Here is a 19,487-nt window from a genome sequence, read left to right on the forward strand (position 1 = left end):
GATAGTCTATCTCCTGAGCTGAGAAAGCAATGTGAAATGGAAAAACCTCTCCACACTCATCCAGTTTCTTCAGGGAGAGAAGAGTATATTGTGCCCTAATATTGTCATTTATGCTATGATTCATCTAAGTATAAGAACATTGTATCAAAATGTTAGATGCAAAAATAAAAGTGAATTCTGGCATAGTACAGCTCATCCCATAAGTCTTTCTCAATCATGATTCATAAACATTTATGTTGGTAAAATATGTATTGTATATCTGCTTGAACTCTGAGTTCTTGGTTAATAGAAAACTAGTTAAATGAAGGTTGTTACCTTCAGGGAAATGCAGATCTAATGGGTAGACAAAACTCACAGAAATTATATCTAATTATAATCATTATAAGATGGTACATTATTAAACATGTCAGTGGTGAATAACTGGGGCTGGGGTGGTGAGTGCAGCTACATTCTGTTTATAGCATCTATTAGCAACATGGTATATATGAAACCCCAACATTTGCATATCCTTCTCTTTTTTGATGAAAGGAGCGTTATGAATTATACCAGGGATTTTGAATTAGTATATAATTTAGTGCTGAATTGACAGGTGTGTATTTGATAAATAGGAGCTAGAAAGGGTAAGGATTGAAATATATTGAATAACCAGTAGGATTTTCAAAATCAGAGGTAAGGAAGCAAGAAAGAAAGTTCAGTTTTAAAAGTTTCTAAACAGTGTGTGTGTGTGTGTGTGTGTGTGTGTGTACATATATGCTTATGTATAAAAACATTTTGCTGGTTCCTGTTACTATGCCTACTATGTACTATATCATACTATTCTGAGGGTTAGTATTGTGAGTCTGTTTCAAGTCTTCAAGAATCACGTGATTAGATCTTGCTGTATACTGGACACTGTTGCAGGACTGAATACACACAGTTCTTGTTCTAAGGGAGATCGGGACTCTAAAAGCAGGAGATAAAATATTAACATATGTCCTAAGGTTCTTAGGGATAAGCATAGAGTGTTTTGAGCAGATGCATATAGGAAATGGAGAAGGAAAATGAGATGTAAGCCATCAAGACAGGAGTAATTTAAATAATCAAAGTGGAAGATGATAGCAACCTGAACTAATGTAGAAATGATGAGTTGGTGATAAGTGGAATAATCAGAGAATTCTTAGAAAGCCGCATTGCATCCACAGCACTTGATGACTAACTACAGGTCTACCAAATAAATGGGAAAATATAAAGACTCCTGGCTTGAGTAACTGATGAAATGATGTAACCATTCCCAGATAGGGATCACAGAAAAGAGAATTATGTTAGAAGGAAATACTATGAGTTCTGTTTCAGTTATGTTGAAAGTAAGTCAGGCCCTCAGCGTAGTAGAGTCAAGAAGCCTCCATTGGAATGACTTCAGCAAAATAATAGAATAGGCAGCTATAAGCTCCCATCCCTCCATAGGAACATTGAAAAAAATAAGCAGAAATTATCAGAACAGATTTTGTCAGAGCTCTGGAAAATAATCAAAGGTTTACAGTAACCAACTTAAAAACAATATAAAGCTTTGTGACATTTTAATTTTCCCTTTCCCTACCACTTCTCAGCGTGGCAACAGCTTTGAGAACTTCAGCCTGTGTTCTCACCATATAACTTCAGTCTTTGGTTTCAGAGAGAATAACACAAATATTATTAACAAATTATTGTTTTTTTTTTCTGTTCTACCCTGTCTGGACATTACCTGAAGGATGACACACAAGACATTCATCTCTGTTTCACCTAGACAACACTCAGGGAGGAAAAGTAATGGGCATTACTGGAAAACATTGCATGTTGAGAACTCCCACATAGCTTCCAGAGGCTAAAGATTATAGTTGAGATATACAATGGATTACTTAAAGCCAGGGAGGAATAGCTGGGGAGAGAGTTTCTTTTGGAAATTAGGATATTCAGAAACACTGGCACATACTGAGGAATATAAAAGGCAATGCATGTTGAACAAGATACATGTTCATAAAATTGCTGAGAAACCTGAAGTTTCACCATTGGTGATCTGTAAGCTCAGTGCAAGCAGAAAATAAAAAGTGAGGCAGAATTGTAAAAGGCATGGTTAAGCTTTAAAGAAGTTCTGTAGCATAGAGCTAATCCATAAAGACTTGATTAGGTGGTTTATTATTATAGCTGCTGATGCTGCTGCTGCTGCTACTGCTGTTACTTTTAAACTCCTGGATGTCAGGGAAATTTTATTCAAAATACTGGCTGAACACAAACTAAGTCTTCACCAATCAAGAAGAGCAGAGCCTGGGAAGAGGTAAAATCTGATTTTCAGAGTTATCACATTATAATAGCTGAATGTCCAGTTTTCACAGACACACACACACACACACACACACACACACACACACAAATCAGAGAACATACAAAGAAATAAGAAAGTATGGCCTATGCACAGGAAAAAAAATTTGACAGAAAGCATCTCTGATGAAGCCCAGTGATTGAATTTTCTAGATGAAGAATTTAAATCAATTGTCTTAATGTAGTCATGGAATTCAGGAAACCATAGATAAAGGAAATAGAGAAAATGATGTAGGAACAATATTAGAATATCAAAAAAGAGAGATTTTAAAAGTAATCAAAACAGGAATTCTGGAGCTGAAGAAAATGCAATAACTGATTTCAAAAATTCACTAGAGGGTTCAAAAGAAATTTGAGGAGGCAGAAGAAAGAATCAGTGAACTGTAAGATAGGACAGTGAGAATTATCCAGTCTGAAGTGCAGAAATAAAAAAAAAGAAGAAAAGTGGACAGAGCCTAAAGGATCTGTAGGAGACTATCAAGCAGACCAGCATATACATTATAGGATTCACAGAAGGAGTGAGAGAAAGGAGCAGAAAGAATATTTGAAGAAATAATGACTGAAAACTTTTCAAATATAATGAAATGCCTAAATTCACACATCTAAGGAGCTAAATAAACTCTAAGCAGGATAAACTCAAAGAGATTTACAGTGAGACACATTATAGTCAAATTGTCAAAAGCTAAAGACAAAGAGAATCTTAAGGGCAGTGCATGAAAAGCAACTTGTTATATACATGGAATCTCAATAACAGCTGACTTCTTATCAGATACCAGAGAGGCAAGAAAGCAGTGGGATAACACATTTAAAGTTATGAAAGAAAAAACCTCAACCAAGAAGTCTATATCCAGCAAAAGTATCCATCAAGAATCCCAAGTTAACAAAAATAAAAGAGTTTGTTACTAAAAGGCCTACTCTATAAGAAATGCTAAAGGGAGTATTTCAAACTGAAATTAAAGGATACTGGATCATAACTCAAAGCCATACAAAAAAATAAAGAACACTGGTGGAGTATACAGGTAAATATTAAAGCCAGTATTACTGTACTTTTGGTTTCTCTTCTTTTTTTCCTATGCTATAAAAAATGCAAATAATTAAAAATGATTATAGGCACATGTTAATTGGCACACAATGTATCAATATGGAGTCTGTGACAATAATAATATAAAAGAGAGAGACAGAGATGTATAGGAGAAATTTGTATACTATTAAAACTATGTTTGTATTATTTAATTGGGTTGTTATAAGTTTAAGATGTTAATTGTAACTCCCAAGGTAACAACTAAATATATTTTTTTAATTACAAAAAAAAAGAATCAAGTGATACACTACACACACACACACACACACACAAATCAACCGAAAACAAAAAGCCAGTAATGGAGGAACTGAGGAACAAAAACACATATGACATACAGAAAACAAATAGCCAAATGGCGTTAAGTCTTTCCTAGTCAGTAACTACTTTAAATGGAGTAAGTTTTCTTATTTAAGGGCAGAGATTGGCAGGATGGGTTAAAACATGTGATCCACACAGGCATACCTACTTTCACTGTGCTTTGCAGATACTGTGTTTTTTACAATATGAAGGCAAGACCCTCCACCAGCAAAAAGATTACAACTTCCTGAAGCTTCAGATGATGGTTAGCATTTTTTAGCAATAAAGTTTTAAAAATTGATATATGTACGTGGTTCTTTTTTTAGACAACTTGCTATTACACTCTTAATAGAATATAGTATAGTGTAAACATAATTTTTATATGCACTGTAAAACCAAAAAGTCTGTGTTATTTACTTATAGTGATATTTACTTTTCGTGTTGGTCTGGAACCAAACCTGCAATATCTCCAAGTTATGCCTGTATATGCTGTCTACAAGAGATTCACTTAAGAACCAAAGACACGAAGAGCCTGAAAGTAAAAAGATGGAAAAATATATTTCATGCAAATAATAACTAAAAGAGAACTAGAATGGCTATATTATTACCAGGAAAAAATATATTTATATTTTTTAAAAGCTTCTGAGATAAGAAAAGAACATTACATATTGAAAAATATTTAATTGATCTACAAAATATAAAAATTATGAACATATACACACATAACAACAGAGCTTCCAAATATATAAGGAAAACTTTAACAGAATTAAAGAGAAATAAACAGTTCTACAATAATTTTCGAGACTTCAATAGCCTTCTTTCAATAACAGAGCAAGACAAAATATCAATAAGGAAATTGGGGACTTGAACAATAACTATATAGTCCAATTAAATATAGAAGATATATACAGAATATTCTACCAATCAACAGTAGAAAACACATTCTTCCCAAGTGCTTATGACATCTTCTCTAAAATAAACCATGTGATAGGCCACTAAAAAGTCTTATTTTTTTTTAAAGAAGATTGAAATCCTGTGAAGAATATTTTCTGACTACAATGGAATTACGCCAGAAATCAATAACAAGGAAAACTGGAAAGATCATAAATATGTCAAAATTAAACAGTACAGTTATAGAACCAATGGGCCATAGAAGAAAATACCTCAAAATGAATGAAAACAAAAACACATCATACCAAAATTATGGGATGCAGCAGAAATAGTGCCAGGAGGGAAATTTAGTGCTGTAATTATTACATCAAAAAGAACAATCTCAAATCAGTAAACTAAATTTTTGCCATAAGAAACTAAGATAAGAAAAATTTAATCCAAATTTAGTAGAAATAAGTAAATAAAAAAGATTAGAGTGAGGGTAAATGAAATAGAACAGATAAAATCAGTAATGAAAGTGAGCAAAACCATAAATTGTACTTTAAAAAGATCAAAAACTTCACAAACCTTTAGCTAGATTGACAAAACAGGAACAAAACAAAACAAAAAGCAAACTAAACCAAAACAAAAACCTGAGAAAGAAACAAAGAGAGAGAGAGAGAGAGAGAGAGAGAGAGAGAGAGAGAGAGAGAAGATGCAAATTACTAAAATTAGAAGTGAAAGAAGGGGCATTATTACCCCATTTACAAAAATAAAAAGGATTATAAGACAATACTATAAACTGTATACCAATAAATTAGATAAGCTAGATGAAATGCACAAATTTCTAAGAAGACACAAACTACCAAAACTAAATCAAAATGAAATAGAAAATTTGACTAGGTTCACATTTATAACAAGTAAGGAGATCGAATCAGTAATTAAAAACCTCCCAACAAAGAAAATTCTGGGATCAGATGGCTTCCTTAGAGTATTCTATCAAATATTTAAGTAAGAATTAAAAACCAATTCTTAAGCTCCTCAAAATAATTGAAGAGGAAACACTTCTTAAATCATTTCTATAATGCCAGCATTACCCTAATACAAGAGCCAGACAAAACAGGCTACAAGAAAAGACTAACTACAGAACAATATGCCTTATGAATATCAATGCCAAAATCCTCAACAAAGTACTAGCAAACTGAATTTAGCAGCAAACATCTTAAAAGGATTCTGTACCATGGTTATGTGATTTTTTGCAGAAATACAAGCATAGCAACATATAAAAATCAATGAATGTAATAAACAGACATAATCTCAATACAGAAAAAGATTTGACAAAATCCAACACCATTTCATAATAATAAAAAAAAACACTCAATACACTAGGAATAGAAAGAACTTCCTCAACATGATAAAGACCATATATGAGAAAACCACAGATACTATAATATTCAGTGATGAAAGATTGTAAGCTTTTCTTCTAATATCAGGAAAAAGACGAGGATCCTCACTTTTGCCACTTGTGTTTAACATAGTTTTGGAAATTCTAGTCAGAACAATTAGCAAATATAAAGAAATAAAGGGATTCCAGTCAAGACACCAGACTACGTAAAAGTGGAGTTCACCTCCTCTCATGACCGCATTAAAATTACAAGCAAATTATAAAATAATCAACATGGAGAATCACCTAAAGTCCAGCTAATCATAACACATACATCTGATGATATAAAGAAGGAGCCACATTGAAGCCTGTAGGAGGGACAAAAACATGAATCAGGTTGGACCTGCACCTGCAGGTAGCAGTGGAAGACCAGGGGAGAGAACATCAGGAGAGCTGCAGAGGCCCCCTTGAAGAAAAGAGGGGTCCTAGCCCCATCTGGGAGTTCCCCAGCCCAAGGAAAATGAGTTCCCCCAAAAATCTGACTGTAAAAATCAGTTGGAATTCTGGCTATCTGAGTGAGATGGAAGGAGACTGAAATCTCAGAAGCCCCTGAGAAGGGCTCACGCACAGGCTCTCTTGCCTGCAGACAGACACCCTGGGTGCTGGTAGGAGGACAGAAGCTCAGGAAAGAGTCACATGAGGAAAAACTGCATTATGTGATGCTGGAGCAAGGGCTGGAGGGGCAGCTGCTATTGTGCCTTAGTTGGCAACCCCTAAGGGGAAGTCTACAGACTGGTGCCAGCTTGCCTGTACTGAACCCTCCTGCTTCATGGCCAATTCTGAAGCTACATTATCCCAGGGAGATTGCACACCCTACTAAACCCACAGATTTCCCAGAGCAGCTAGTAACTGGATGGCTTCCCTTCTTACACCATATACAACAATGGACTCAAAATGGATTAAAGACTTAAATGTAAGACCCCAAACCATAAAACTTCTAGAAGAAAACATAGGCAGTAAACTCTCTGACATTGCTACTAGTAATTTCTTTTCAGATATATTTTCTCAGACAAGGGAAAAAGACAAAATAAACAAATGAGACTACATCAAACTAAAAAGTTTTTTGACAGCAAAGAAGAACATCAACAAAATGAAGACAACCTACTAAATGGGAGAAGGTACTAGCTTATGACACATCTGATAAGGGGTTAATATCCAAAATATACAAGAACTCATACAATTCAACACTCCCAAAAGAAACAATCCAATTTAAAAGTGGGCAGAAAACCTGAATAGATATTTCTCCAAAGAGGGAATACAGATGGCCAATTGACATCTAAAAAGACACTCAAGGTCACTAATCATCAGAGAAATGCTAATTAAAGCCACAATGAGATATCACTTCATACATGTCAGAATGGCTATCATCAATAAATTAAAAAAAGTGTTGTGGAGGATATGGATAAAAGAGAACCCTCATACATGTTTGTGGGATTGCAAATTGATACAGCCACTATGGAAAACAGTCTGGAGATTCCTCAAAAAGTTAAAAATTGATCTACTTTTTGACCCAGCTATTGCACTTCTGGGTATTATTCCAAATAAAATGAAAACAATAATCCATAAATATCTATACATCCTATTTTCATGACAATACTATTCACAATAGACAAAATATGGGAGAAACCTAAATGCCCATCAACGGGCAATTAGATAAGGATGTTGTAGTTCATATATACAATGGGGTATTACTCAGCCATAAAAATAATGAAATCTTATCATTTGCAACAACATGGATGGAGTTTATTATGCTGAGCGAAGTAAGTCAGACAGAGAAAGATGAATACCATATGATTTTACTGATATGCAGATCAAATAGAACAAACTAATTGAAAAAAGACTCACAAATGTAGAGGATGATCTTGAGAGGGGAGGGTGGTTGCAGGTTTAGGAGGAAGGGGTGAAAGGTTAAAAAAAATACAAATTAGTAGTTGATAGCTGATCAAGGGGATGGGGAGCACAGCATAGGGAATGCAGTCAGCATGTAATGGCTATGTGTATAGTCAGAGGGGTAATAGATTAATTGGGAGGATCATTTCATAAATTATATAAATGTCTAACCAATGTACTGTGCATTTGAAATTAATAATACAATAACATAAAGTGCTAAACAAAAGAAATAAAAACACCAAAATTGGAAAGGAAATAAACTATCTTTATTAGCAGATAACGTGATCTTATATCTAGTAAACTCTAAAGAATCACACACACAAAAAAAATGTTAGACCTAATTCAGCAAAGATGCAGGATACAAAATCAGCACACAGAAATTATTTATGTTTCTATAAATACTAGCAGTGAAAAATAAAAAAAAAAACAAATTAAATAAATAATTCAATTTACCATAGCATCAAAAAGAGTGGAATACTTAAGAATAAATTCAATCAGTATGCAAGTGTTAGACTTTTATTCTGAAAAATATAAAATAATGCTAAAAAAAAAATACTTAATGAAGACCTAAATAGGTAAATAGGCATCCTGTATTCATGAAACTTAATATTGTTAAGATGACAGTAGTACCCAAAATGATCTTCAGATTAATGCAATCCCTATAAAAATCCCAGTGGTATTTTTTGCAGAAATGGAAAAATTGATCTTAAAATTAGTATGAAATTTCAAGGGGCTAAGAATAGCTAAAACATTGTCGATAAAGAACAAAGATGGAGTTACTTCCATTTCCTGATTTCAAAATAAATTACAAAGTGACAATAGTCAAAACAGTGAGGTAGTGGCATAAAGATAGACTTATGGACTAATTGAATAGAATTGAGAGCCTATAAATTAACCTTTACATCCATTATCAGTTAATATTTGGCAAGGGTGCTAAGATTGTTCAATGAGAATAGAATAGTCTCTTCAATAGTAATAGAAAAACTCAATAACCACATTTAAAATAGTGAAGTTAGACCATTACCTTACACTAAATTAAAAAATTAATTAAAATGGATGAAATTGAAGAGCCAAAACAATTAAACTCTTAGAAGACAACAGGGGGAAATCTACAGGACCTTGGATTAGGCAATGGTTTCTTAAACATGATACCAAAAACACAGGCAACAAAAGAAAAATAAATTGCATTTAATCAAAATTAAAAACTTGGTGCAACAAAAGAACCTGTCAAGAGAATGAAAAGATAATGGAGAAAATATTCTCAAATCATGTATCCAATAAGGATTTAATATCAGAAATAGACGAGGACATGAATAGACTTATCTCCAAAGAGGACAAATGGCTAACAAACACAGAAAAAATCCTCAGTACAATTAGTCATTAGAAAAACGCAAATCACACTGAGAAGCCACTTCACACATAACTAGGATGGCTATAACAAAAAAGAGAATAAATAAATGTTTGTAAGAATGTGGATAAACAGTACATTTGTATGCTGCTGGTGAGAATATAAAATGGGACACCTGCTATGGAAAATAGTGGGGCAGTTTCTCAAAATGTTTAACATAAAGTTGCATTTAATCCAGCAATTCCACTCCTATGTAAGTACCCAAGATAATTGAAAACAAGTATGCAAACATATACTTATAGAGACACTCAAATGACCATCAACAGAAGAATGGATGAACAAATATGCTATAAACATACACTAAATATTATTTAACCGTGAGAAGGAATGAAGTATTGATACATGCTGCAAAATGAATTTTGACGACATTATGTTAAATGAAATAAATCAGATGCAAAAGGACAAAATATGGTTCCATTGATGAGAGGTACCTATAATAGGCAATTTCATAGGAATAGAAAGTAGTAGAGGTTAATAGGGTTGGGGGAGGGAGAAATTGGGAGTTATTGCTTAATGGGTACAGAGTTTCTGTTTAGGGTGATGAAAAGTTATGAACATAGATTGTGTCTATGGTTGCAAACAATGTGAATGTAGTTAATACCACTTATTTATACACTTAAAATGTTGAAATTTTTAACTTATGGTTTTATATATTTTATCACATATTATTATTACCATTTATATTTTTCCATAATAAACATAGTAAAAAAATCATATAAGGATAGACTTGGAGATAATCATGCTAAGCAAAATTAGCCAGACAGGAAAAGTTGAAAATCACATAATATCACTTATATGTGGGATATAAACCTAAAAGCAACAAATTAACAGGACAAATAAGCAGAGACTCATGGACATGGTGGGGGAAGTGGGGGAAGGTAGACAGGGTAAAAGGAGTCAAATAAAGGGAGATGGGAGAGAGTGAAGTGGGTAAAGGGGATCAAATATATGATAGCTGAAGGAAACTGGACTTGGGGTGGTAAACACACAATAGAATATACAGATGTCAAATTATAATGTACACCTGAAAATTATGTAATTATATTAACAAATGTTACCCCAATAAACTTAATTTAAAAAAATCACGTAAGGAAGAAGTTGCATCAGGGAAGTACAAAAATCCGTCATAACAGAGTTCTCCAAAATTCCTCCTGAAATGATACAAAATTAATCCCGTCTTAGAGACATTTAAAAGAAAATGTGATCCTGATATCAAAATCCTCAAAAGTAAGCCTTTAATAGCTTCTTGAATAAGTAGCAAATAAAGGGATTCTTTTTCAAACGAAATGCAACAACAAATTCTTAAAATTCTTCGTTGGACATCTCTGTTCTCAGAGTCCCTCTGGGCCCTGCAGCTGGTTCCCCCACTCCATTACCCTCTCCTCCTTGCTCTAGCCTCTCCATCATTCAGCACATAGCTGTACAGTCAGTCTTGTTGTCTTTCTCAGCAACTTCCAGTTCTCTTTCTCACTTTTGGCTTAACCAGTAATTCTGAACCCTTGAAAGGATTAGATAGAAAGCTGTGGTTACAAGTTAATATTTTTTTAACCCTGTCAGAAGAGTTTGTTTATTAACTTATCGGGTTGTAAATCGTTGCTGATTGCTTATTTGCTGAATCAGGCAATATTTAAATAAAGAAAACAAACAATCTTCCAAGTTTTGTAGTTATACCATACACAAGGGATTTGTATGCAAGATGGAACTCATAACTGCTTTAAAGTTAGCATAGCTTTGTTATGCATCTTAAGTGTATTCTTTCTTTTCCTAGAACTTTGATAACGTAATGCATGTAAGTTCACATATAACCTCATGACACAGCTTCCTGGGAGAAATAATATGAAAGATATTCTTTGGAGGGACACTTGATGTTACCTCAAGTCAAAAACTCACCTAAATTAAGAAAACAACAAACAAACAAACAAACAAACAAAAAATGTGGCTATGCATAATAACAATGCAAATAAAATCCTCAAATCTGAATCTTTATTTTTACCCTAGATTTCAAAGAGGTGGCTTATATAAATGCATACAAGATTTAACAAAATAATTGAAGAGGAACATGGAATACAAGGGATAAGAGTGTAGGATAAATCCAATGAAGCAAGGAGTAGAGCTATATATAAAATGCATACTGCAAGGCCCTAGTGTATATTTAGAGGTTGGTCAAAAATTTGACTCTAAGCATTCCAGCAGAAAACTCTGAAAAGGTGACATATCAATTTACATAATTTGCAATCTAACTATAAGACAGTGCAAGCCATATGCCATGCAGTCTCTCTAGAAATGGTAATAAGTCAAAGTTTTTACTGTTTTTGGAATTTCCCTTTTCTCAGGATGCAATTTAAATGATATTTGATACAGTAATACACTCAAGATTTTAGCTAAGGTTATAAGTGATTTCCAGCATATTGGCTGTGACATCCCTCCTTCTTGTTCCACTCAAGAGAACATATTGGAATGCAAATGAGTGAGAGTGATGTTCTGGTATGATTAACTTTCCATCTTAATTTCTAAACTCAAATGTTAATAAAGATATTCACAAACTTAGATCATTTAGTATATTTTTATTTTATTGTGATAAGAACACTGACCATGAGATTCTCTTAATTTTTAAGTATACAATACATTATTGTTGACTATAGGTACAATGTATAGCAGATCTCTAGGGCTTATTTATCTCACTTAACTGAAACTTTCTGTTTATGTGATTAATATTCCTCATTTACTCCTCTTTCTAAACCCTGGTAATCACCATTCCAGTCTTTGATTTTATGAATTTGACTATTTTTAGATACCTCATATAAGTGGAATCGTGCACTACTTGTTTTGTGTTGGGATTATTTCAATTAACATAGTGTCATCAAGGTCCATCCATGTTGTCACATATTGCAGAATTTCCTTCTTTTTAAGGATGGATGGTATTCTATTACATGTATATACTACATTTTCTTTATCCATTCATCTGTCAATAGATGTTTAGGTTGTTTCCACATCTTAGCTTTGTGATTAGTTTTTCAATGAACATGGGAATGTTAATATCTCTTCAAGATCTTGATTTTAATTCTTTTGGATATATGACCAGAGTGGGATACCTGAATAATATATACTATGTTCTATCCAATATTGAAAATATTGTAATCTATTATTATATTGTTATCTATTTCTCCTTTCGATTCTGTCAATGTATGCTTTATATATTTAAGTGCTCTGATGTGGGCTTCATGTGTATTTATAATGGTTATATCTTCATTGTGGATAAAAATATAGGCATTTTTGCCCTTTATTGGTTAACATTTGCATACGATATCTTTTAAAAAATAATTTAAAAAATGTTTTCAAATACGGTTGACATATATACAATATTATATTAATTTCAGGTGTACAACATGGCAATTAGACATTAATAGAACTTAGGAATCACCCCAATAAGTCTAGCATTCATCTGACTCTATACATAATTATTACAATATTATTAACTATATTCCCTTTGCTGTACTTTACACTCCCATGACTGTTTTTGTAACTGGCAATTTACATACCTTAATCTATGCCCTTTTATATCCTTCTCCCAAAGGCCCTCCCATCTAAAAGCCATCAAAGTGTTCCCTGTATCTATAGTTTGTTTCTGTTTTGTTCATTTATTTTGTTTTTTAGACTCCACATATAAGCAAAACCATATGGTATTTGTCTTTCTCTGTCTGACTTATTTCACTCAGCATAATACCCTCTGGGTCCACCTATGTTGTTGTAAATGGTAAGATTTCATTCTTTCATTCTTTTTATGGTTGAGTAATATTCCATTGAACATATGTACCACTTCTTCTGTGTCCATTCGTTTATTGATGGACACTTATGTTGCTTCCATATTATGGCTATTGTAAGCAGTATGGAATGAACAAAAAATATATTTCTTTTTGCATTAGTTTTTTGAGTTTCTTTCCAAAAATGTCCAGAAATGGAATTGCTGGGTCCTTCATCGTCTCTTGTTATAATCTTTGTTTTAAAGTGCATTTCGTCTGATATAAATATTGCTACCCTAGCTTTTTTGTTTGTTTGTTTCTATTTGCATGAAATATCTTTTTCTGTCCCTTTGCTTTAGTCTGTCTTTCAATCTGAAGTGGGTCTCCTGTAGGCAGCATATTTATGAGTTTTGTTTTCATATCTATTCAACCACCCTATGTCTTTGATTGGAGTATTTGGTTCATTTACATTTAAAGTAAATTATTGATAGGTATGTAGTTATTGCCATTTTATTGCTCATATGTTTTATCTTATTTTTTTCTTCTTTTTAAAGAAGTCCTTTAACATTTCTTATAATACTGGTTTGGTGTTGATGAACTCCTTTAGCTTTTTCTTGTCTGGAAAGCTCTTTATTTGTCCTTCGAGTCTAAATGATAGCAGTGCTGGGTAAAGTAATCTCAGTTGTATGGCTTTGATTTTCATCATTTTGAATATTTCCTTCCAATCCTTTCCGGCCTGCAAAGTTTCTGTCGAGAAATCAGCTGACAGTCTAATGGGAGCTTCTTTGTGGGTAACTAGATGTTTTTCTCTTGCTGATTTTAAAATTTTCTCTTTCCCTTCAACCTTTGTAACTTTAATTTTGATGTGTCTTGGTATGGACCTGTTTGTGTTCATCTTATTTGGGACTCCCTGTACTTCCTGGGCTTGCATGCCTTATTTCCTTCACCAGGTTAAAGAAGTTTTCAGTCATTCTTTTTCAAATAGGTTTTCAATTTCTAGCTCTCTATCTTCCCCTTCTGATACCCCTATGATGTGAATATTGGTACACTTGATGTTGTTCCAGAGGTTCCTAAACTATGCCCATTTGGGGGGATTCTTTTTTTATTGTTGCTGTTGTGATTGGGTGTTTTCTGCTATCTAATTTTCCAAATCACTGATTCAGTCTTTTGCTTTATCTAATTGATTTTGATTCCCTCTGGTGTATTTTTTATTTCAGTTATTGTATTCTTCATTTATGACTTGTTCTTTTTGCTGTTAACTTACCTCTTTGTTGATATTCTCACTGAGATCATTGAGCATCCTTATTATAGTGTTTTGAACTCTACATCTGGTAGATAGTTTGTCTCTATGTTGTTTAGTTCTTTTCTGGAGCTTTGTTTTGTTCTTTCATTTTGGACATGTTTCTTTGACTCTTCATTTTGGCTATCTTTCTGTGTTTGTTTCTAAGTATTATGTAGAGCTGCTTTGTCTTAATAGAGTGACCTTATGTAGTAGGTGTCCTAGGGGCCCAGTATCACAGTTTCCCTGATCACTAGAGCCGGGTACTCCAGGTCTGTCTTTTGTGTGGGTGGTGTTTGCCCTCCTGTTGGAGTTGAGCCTTGATTGCTGATTGAACATCATTAGGAAGGATTGATCTTCTGGCTGATTTGGTTGTGAGTACTGTACAGTGGAAGAGCTGCTGTGCAGGGGCTCTCCCTATGAAACAAGATTCACTTTAGCAGGGCTCTGGTGCCTACCCATTCTATCTTTTGGCTGTGTCTTTTCTGGTGGTGATTGAGTGGAGCTCTGATGTCTGTAGCTAACCACCAGGTGTGTTTGTTCTGGAGCCTTTAGGTAGGGCTCTGTTGCAGGCCAGGGTCAGCTGCTGCCTGTGCCCTGCCTGAAGCCATATTGTATGAGCTACAAAGTGGTCTATAGATGGTTGCCACTCGTACTGGGCTTGGAGGTTCCTGGGAGAGGCTAAGCTGTGAACTGAGGCTGGCTGTCACTAATGCTAGGCTTGGGGCTTAGCAAGAGATACATGGCATGCTGAAGCTATATGCTGCTTGTTTGGGTTTTGTGAAACTTTGAGAGATTTTAGGAAAGTCCGCACCATGAATCATGACAGGCCATATGCATGGAAAAGCCACTGGAAGTGGCTTGGGTGGACCCAAAAGTTGAGTGGGATAGGGTCTCAGGGAACCACCAGGGCAGGGTGAATACTCTTAGACAGGTTGATGGAGAATCAGCCAGGGTCTGCACACTGGGTGAGGGGAAGGCTCAACAAAGGAATAATGGCTTCTGCCAGCACTTCTGTCTGGGAGAGAGCTTGCCCTCTAGCTCTCGCCTTAAAGCCAGACAATTCGGTTCCCCTCCTTAAGTTCCTGGCACCTTTCAAGCTACAGCCCCAGTGCTGGAGCTCAGAGCAAGTGAGTTCATCAGTGAGCAAGTCCATTTATAGGCCCTTTAAGAGGAGTGCCTGGGTCTCCAGCTTCCCTCCATCTCACTCAACCACAATCTCTGATATTTTTCACAGCCCGCTGTTGTGGGGATTCTCTTCCCAGCACTAGAACTGGAGGCTGGGGAGCCTGGTATGGGACTGTGACCCCTCACTTCTCAGGGTGAGGGGTCACAGTCCCATACTAGGCTCCCCAGCTGAGATACCCCTCTTAATTTTTAACAACAATACGTGGGTGTGGGACTAGCCCCTGTGTCTCTACCCCTCCTTCTAGTCTCAAAGTGGCTTTTTCTGTATAGCCTTAGTCCTGTAACTTCGGGTGATTTTCAGTGTTGGTTTTCTGTCATTTAATTGTAATTCTGATGTGGTAGTGAGAGGAGGCAAGCAAAGCATTTTCCTACTCAGATATCTTGACTGGAAACTCCTATTGTTTCTTCTAATTAGCTTTCTGGCACTCTCTCTTGCTCCCTCTCACTCTCATTCTTTCTTCTGTCTGGGACTCCTATAATTTTGTGTGTGTGTGTATGTAAGGGGGTGGGGAGAGCGGAGAGTTTACTTGATGGTATCCCATAAGTCCCTTATTCTTCGTTTTTTTTCCTTTTTCTTTTTGTTCCTTTGACTAATTTCCAAAGACCTGTTTTCAAGTTTGCTGATATGTTCTTCTGCTGGTATAGCTGTTGTCAAAATCCTCTTGTGTATTGTTTAGTTCAATTACTGCATTATTCAGCTTCTTAATATCTGTTTGATATTTTAAAATATTTTCTATCTCTTGACATACTCACTTCATTCATGCATTGTTCTCTTGACCTCAGTGAGCATCTTTTCGACAGCTATTATGAATTCTCTGTCAGGTAAATCTTATAACTCCATTTCATTAGGATCAGTTTCTAGAAATTTCATCTTGTTTCTTTGTTTGGAAAATCTTTATCAATTCTTAATTTTCCCTGACTCCCTGTGTTATGTCTGGGCTTTATATAAATCAGACACCTCTCCTGGTCTTAACAGACTGGTCTTATACAGGACATGACTGCCCACAAATCGGCTTTGCCAGAGATTTAAGGACCTCTACCAACTTTTTACTTCCTCAGGGAGTAGTAGTTAGCTGTATTTTTTGTCAGTTTACTCTGTGGTAAGCCAGGAGGTGTAGCTACCATGGGTGCCACCCTAACCTGCAATCTCCATTTTTCCTCAAGCTGCTAGAATGTGGTGGACCCATGAAAGTTCCAAGATTTGCAGGACCAATATCAGTTATCTGTAAAGTTATCTGTTGGAGAAGTTGAGGTGCTATACAAGCAGATCTACTCTTTTCATTTCCAAGGGAAAGCTGAGACCTGGACTTTTTCTTTTATTATGGCCCTGCTGTCCATATGGGATGCAGACCCTCTCTTGTAATCAGGAGTCCCAAGTCTTTCATTTACAGACTCCCCAGTACAGCGGGACATGGCATAGCTTCTGGGATTCCACAAGATCTGGCTTCAAGGAAATAGGCTCCTTCATTTTGGAGTGCTCTGGACCCTGGCAAAGTGATGTAGACCCCAGATACATGAACACATGACCTAGTCTCTGCCTATACAGCCCCAAAACAAGAATGGGAACATGGGCTCCAGAGATGCTGAGAGTTGCAGAATGTGTGTATGTGCAGTTTGCAACCCTGTACTTAGTCTTAGGTATTCATGTCCCTCAGGCCAGTGTGGCCAGGGCCTGTCCCTGCCCACTTGACCATTTGCCTAGAATAAGTGGGTCTCCACACTGTGTCCTTCATGCAGAGGCTGGATAGGTTTTTATAGCTAGACGCTATATGGCCCTGCTGCCATATGGGATTTGGGACCTTTCTCAAGGTCTCTGCTTTTTCACCGGTTTTCTCTTTACTGGGCAAACATGAATGTTATGGTATTTCCCAAGCTGCCATCTCTGTTCTCCTTCAGGCTGTTAAGCTGTGAAGGATCAATCCAACTCTAAGACTGACAAGACAGTGGTTAGTCCTCTGAGATCTCTTGGAAAAGTTAGTCACTGGACATGTGAACCAACCCCTTTACTCTCCTGGGAGGAGCCAAGAGTTAGGGGGCCTCTTTATGATTATACAGTGTTGCACTGGAAGCAGAGACTCCAGTCAGAGGGTGTTTCATATCTCCTTGCCAGCTTCAGAGAGTCTGGTTTCATGGCCACCTAGAGTGTAGGACCTCTTAGTTTCTGGATTTCTAATAAAGGGAACTTACCCATGAATTTTTGTTGAGTTCATGAGTTTGTGGGGGAAAGATGGTCCAAAACTTTCTACTCTGCCATCTTGCTGATATCATCTCTTGACCATTTATTATTAGTAACACATAACTCAAATCTCTAGTATTCCAAACCTATGAGAAGCACACCTGTGGACCTTCATCTGTATCGCAAAATACACAAAATATATACATGTAAATTATCTGTATGGATGTTTCTCAATTTTTCTTCAGAATGCATTTCTTTAAAAAGCTAGGGTAAATTAATTATTGGCTTTCTTTGGATTTTGCAGAGAAATAAGTATAACGAAATTTTCACCTTTTTCACTTTCTTCACATTCCCCACACTTTCTAAAAAAATACCCTTATTTGCTGCTTTACATACTTGATTGTATTTAGGTATCCATAATATAATTGTGTTAAATGGTGCACTGTTATTGAATGCTTTAAATCTTCAAGAGCATTAAAACATTCTCTAAAAAGTAATAACATACTTTACCAGAAGATGGCATGCTTCACTCATTTGTCTATATATGTATGTACATATCTGTACAAAGATTTTATACAGAGAAAGTCTATTTCTTTCAGATTATAGAGTTAGTCTTGAGGTAACTAGTCAGAAATATAAAAATGTCCAAAGAAATATAGTCAATTAAACTTTAATTTGTGTTGATGTTGGTCTTGAAGGGATTGAATTTAGTAGGTGAGACACCACGGTATGAGGCAGGTGTATAAGGATTGGGGTTGGTAGTGCCTGCGAGCATCTTCTTGCCTCTGGGAAGAAAGGTTAGAAAAGGCTAGAAGTTGTCAGGGCTCCAGCTAAATGGGCTGATCTTGAATCTCAGCTGGACTTTAGGCAGAAAACACATGTTCTGGGCCATGGTGGCTGAAGCAACTGAGGACTGCAGTATTGGTGGGAACACATTAGAGCTCTGGGCTGAGATTTGTAAGCATGATGAGAATCACATGATGGTGAGGGGATGGGTCCAAATTCAAGGACTTGCTTAGAAGGTAGACAGTGGTATGCCTGTGAAGGAAGCACCTCTATCTCAACAGCCAAACAGAGCTGGAGATGAGGTCTGTGTATTTATGAATTACACCATGCAGAAGGGTCCCCATTCTTTAATACTGGCTCAGTCATGCACCTTGAACCTGAAGCTAGAGTTTCTTTGATTGCCCTACTTAAACCCTCTAGCATTCTTCCAAGATAGGAGACCTGAAGCATTCTTGACCAGAGACTAACCCTTTCTAACACTCCCTCCTTGGATTTTGTTCCCCGTAATAAGCTGCTCTGTAGAAAATGGACAAATTTCTAAAATATACTATGCTCTACTTTATGGTCCTCTTCTTGGACTCTCTTTGAGCCCTTTCTTTTCACCTGAATGATCGACTGACACTGATGCTTGACTGACCCGAATCTGAACTTGCTCACCCTTGGAGGCTACTTTGGATGACCTCTCAAGCTAGTTTTTTAAATGCTTTTAATAAAGGAAGAAAGTTTACTAAGCAATTTTTCACATATTATTCAGCAGCTAAAATATTTCAATGATATAATAAATGTTTAAAATTGTTAGATGACTAAAGAAATTAATAAGTTTGAAAAATCCATCAATTTTATTTAACAACATTTTAGATCTTTCTCAGTACCATCATGGAATGTTATTCATAATACCATTTTTTCCTCATCGAAAGTTCTTTATGCTTGTCATATTATTCACATTGTTATGATCTTGTGAGATTTGGGTTCAGCCCTCTGGTTATAAGTCTTC

This window comes from Rousettus aegyptiacus, unplaced genomic scaffold (genome assembly GCF_014176215.1).
Source record: "Rousettus aegyptiacus isolate mRouAeg1 unplaced genomic scaffold, mRouAeg1.p scaffold_m13_p_13, whole genome shotgun sequence".
Classification (NCBI taxonomy): Eukaryota; Metazoa; Chordata; class Mammalia; order Chiroptera; family Pteropodidae; genus Rousettus; species Rousettus aegyptiacus.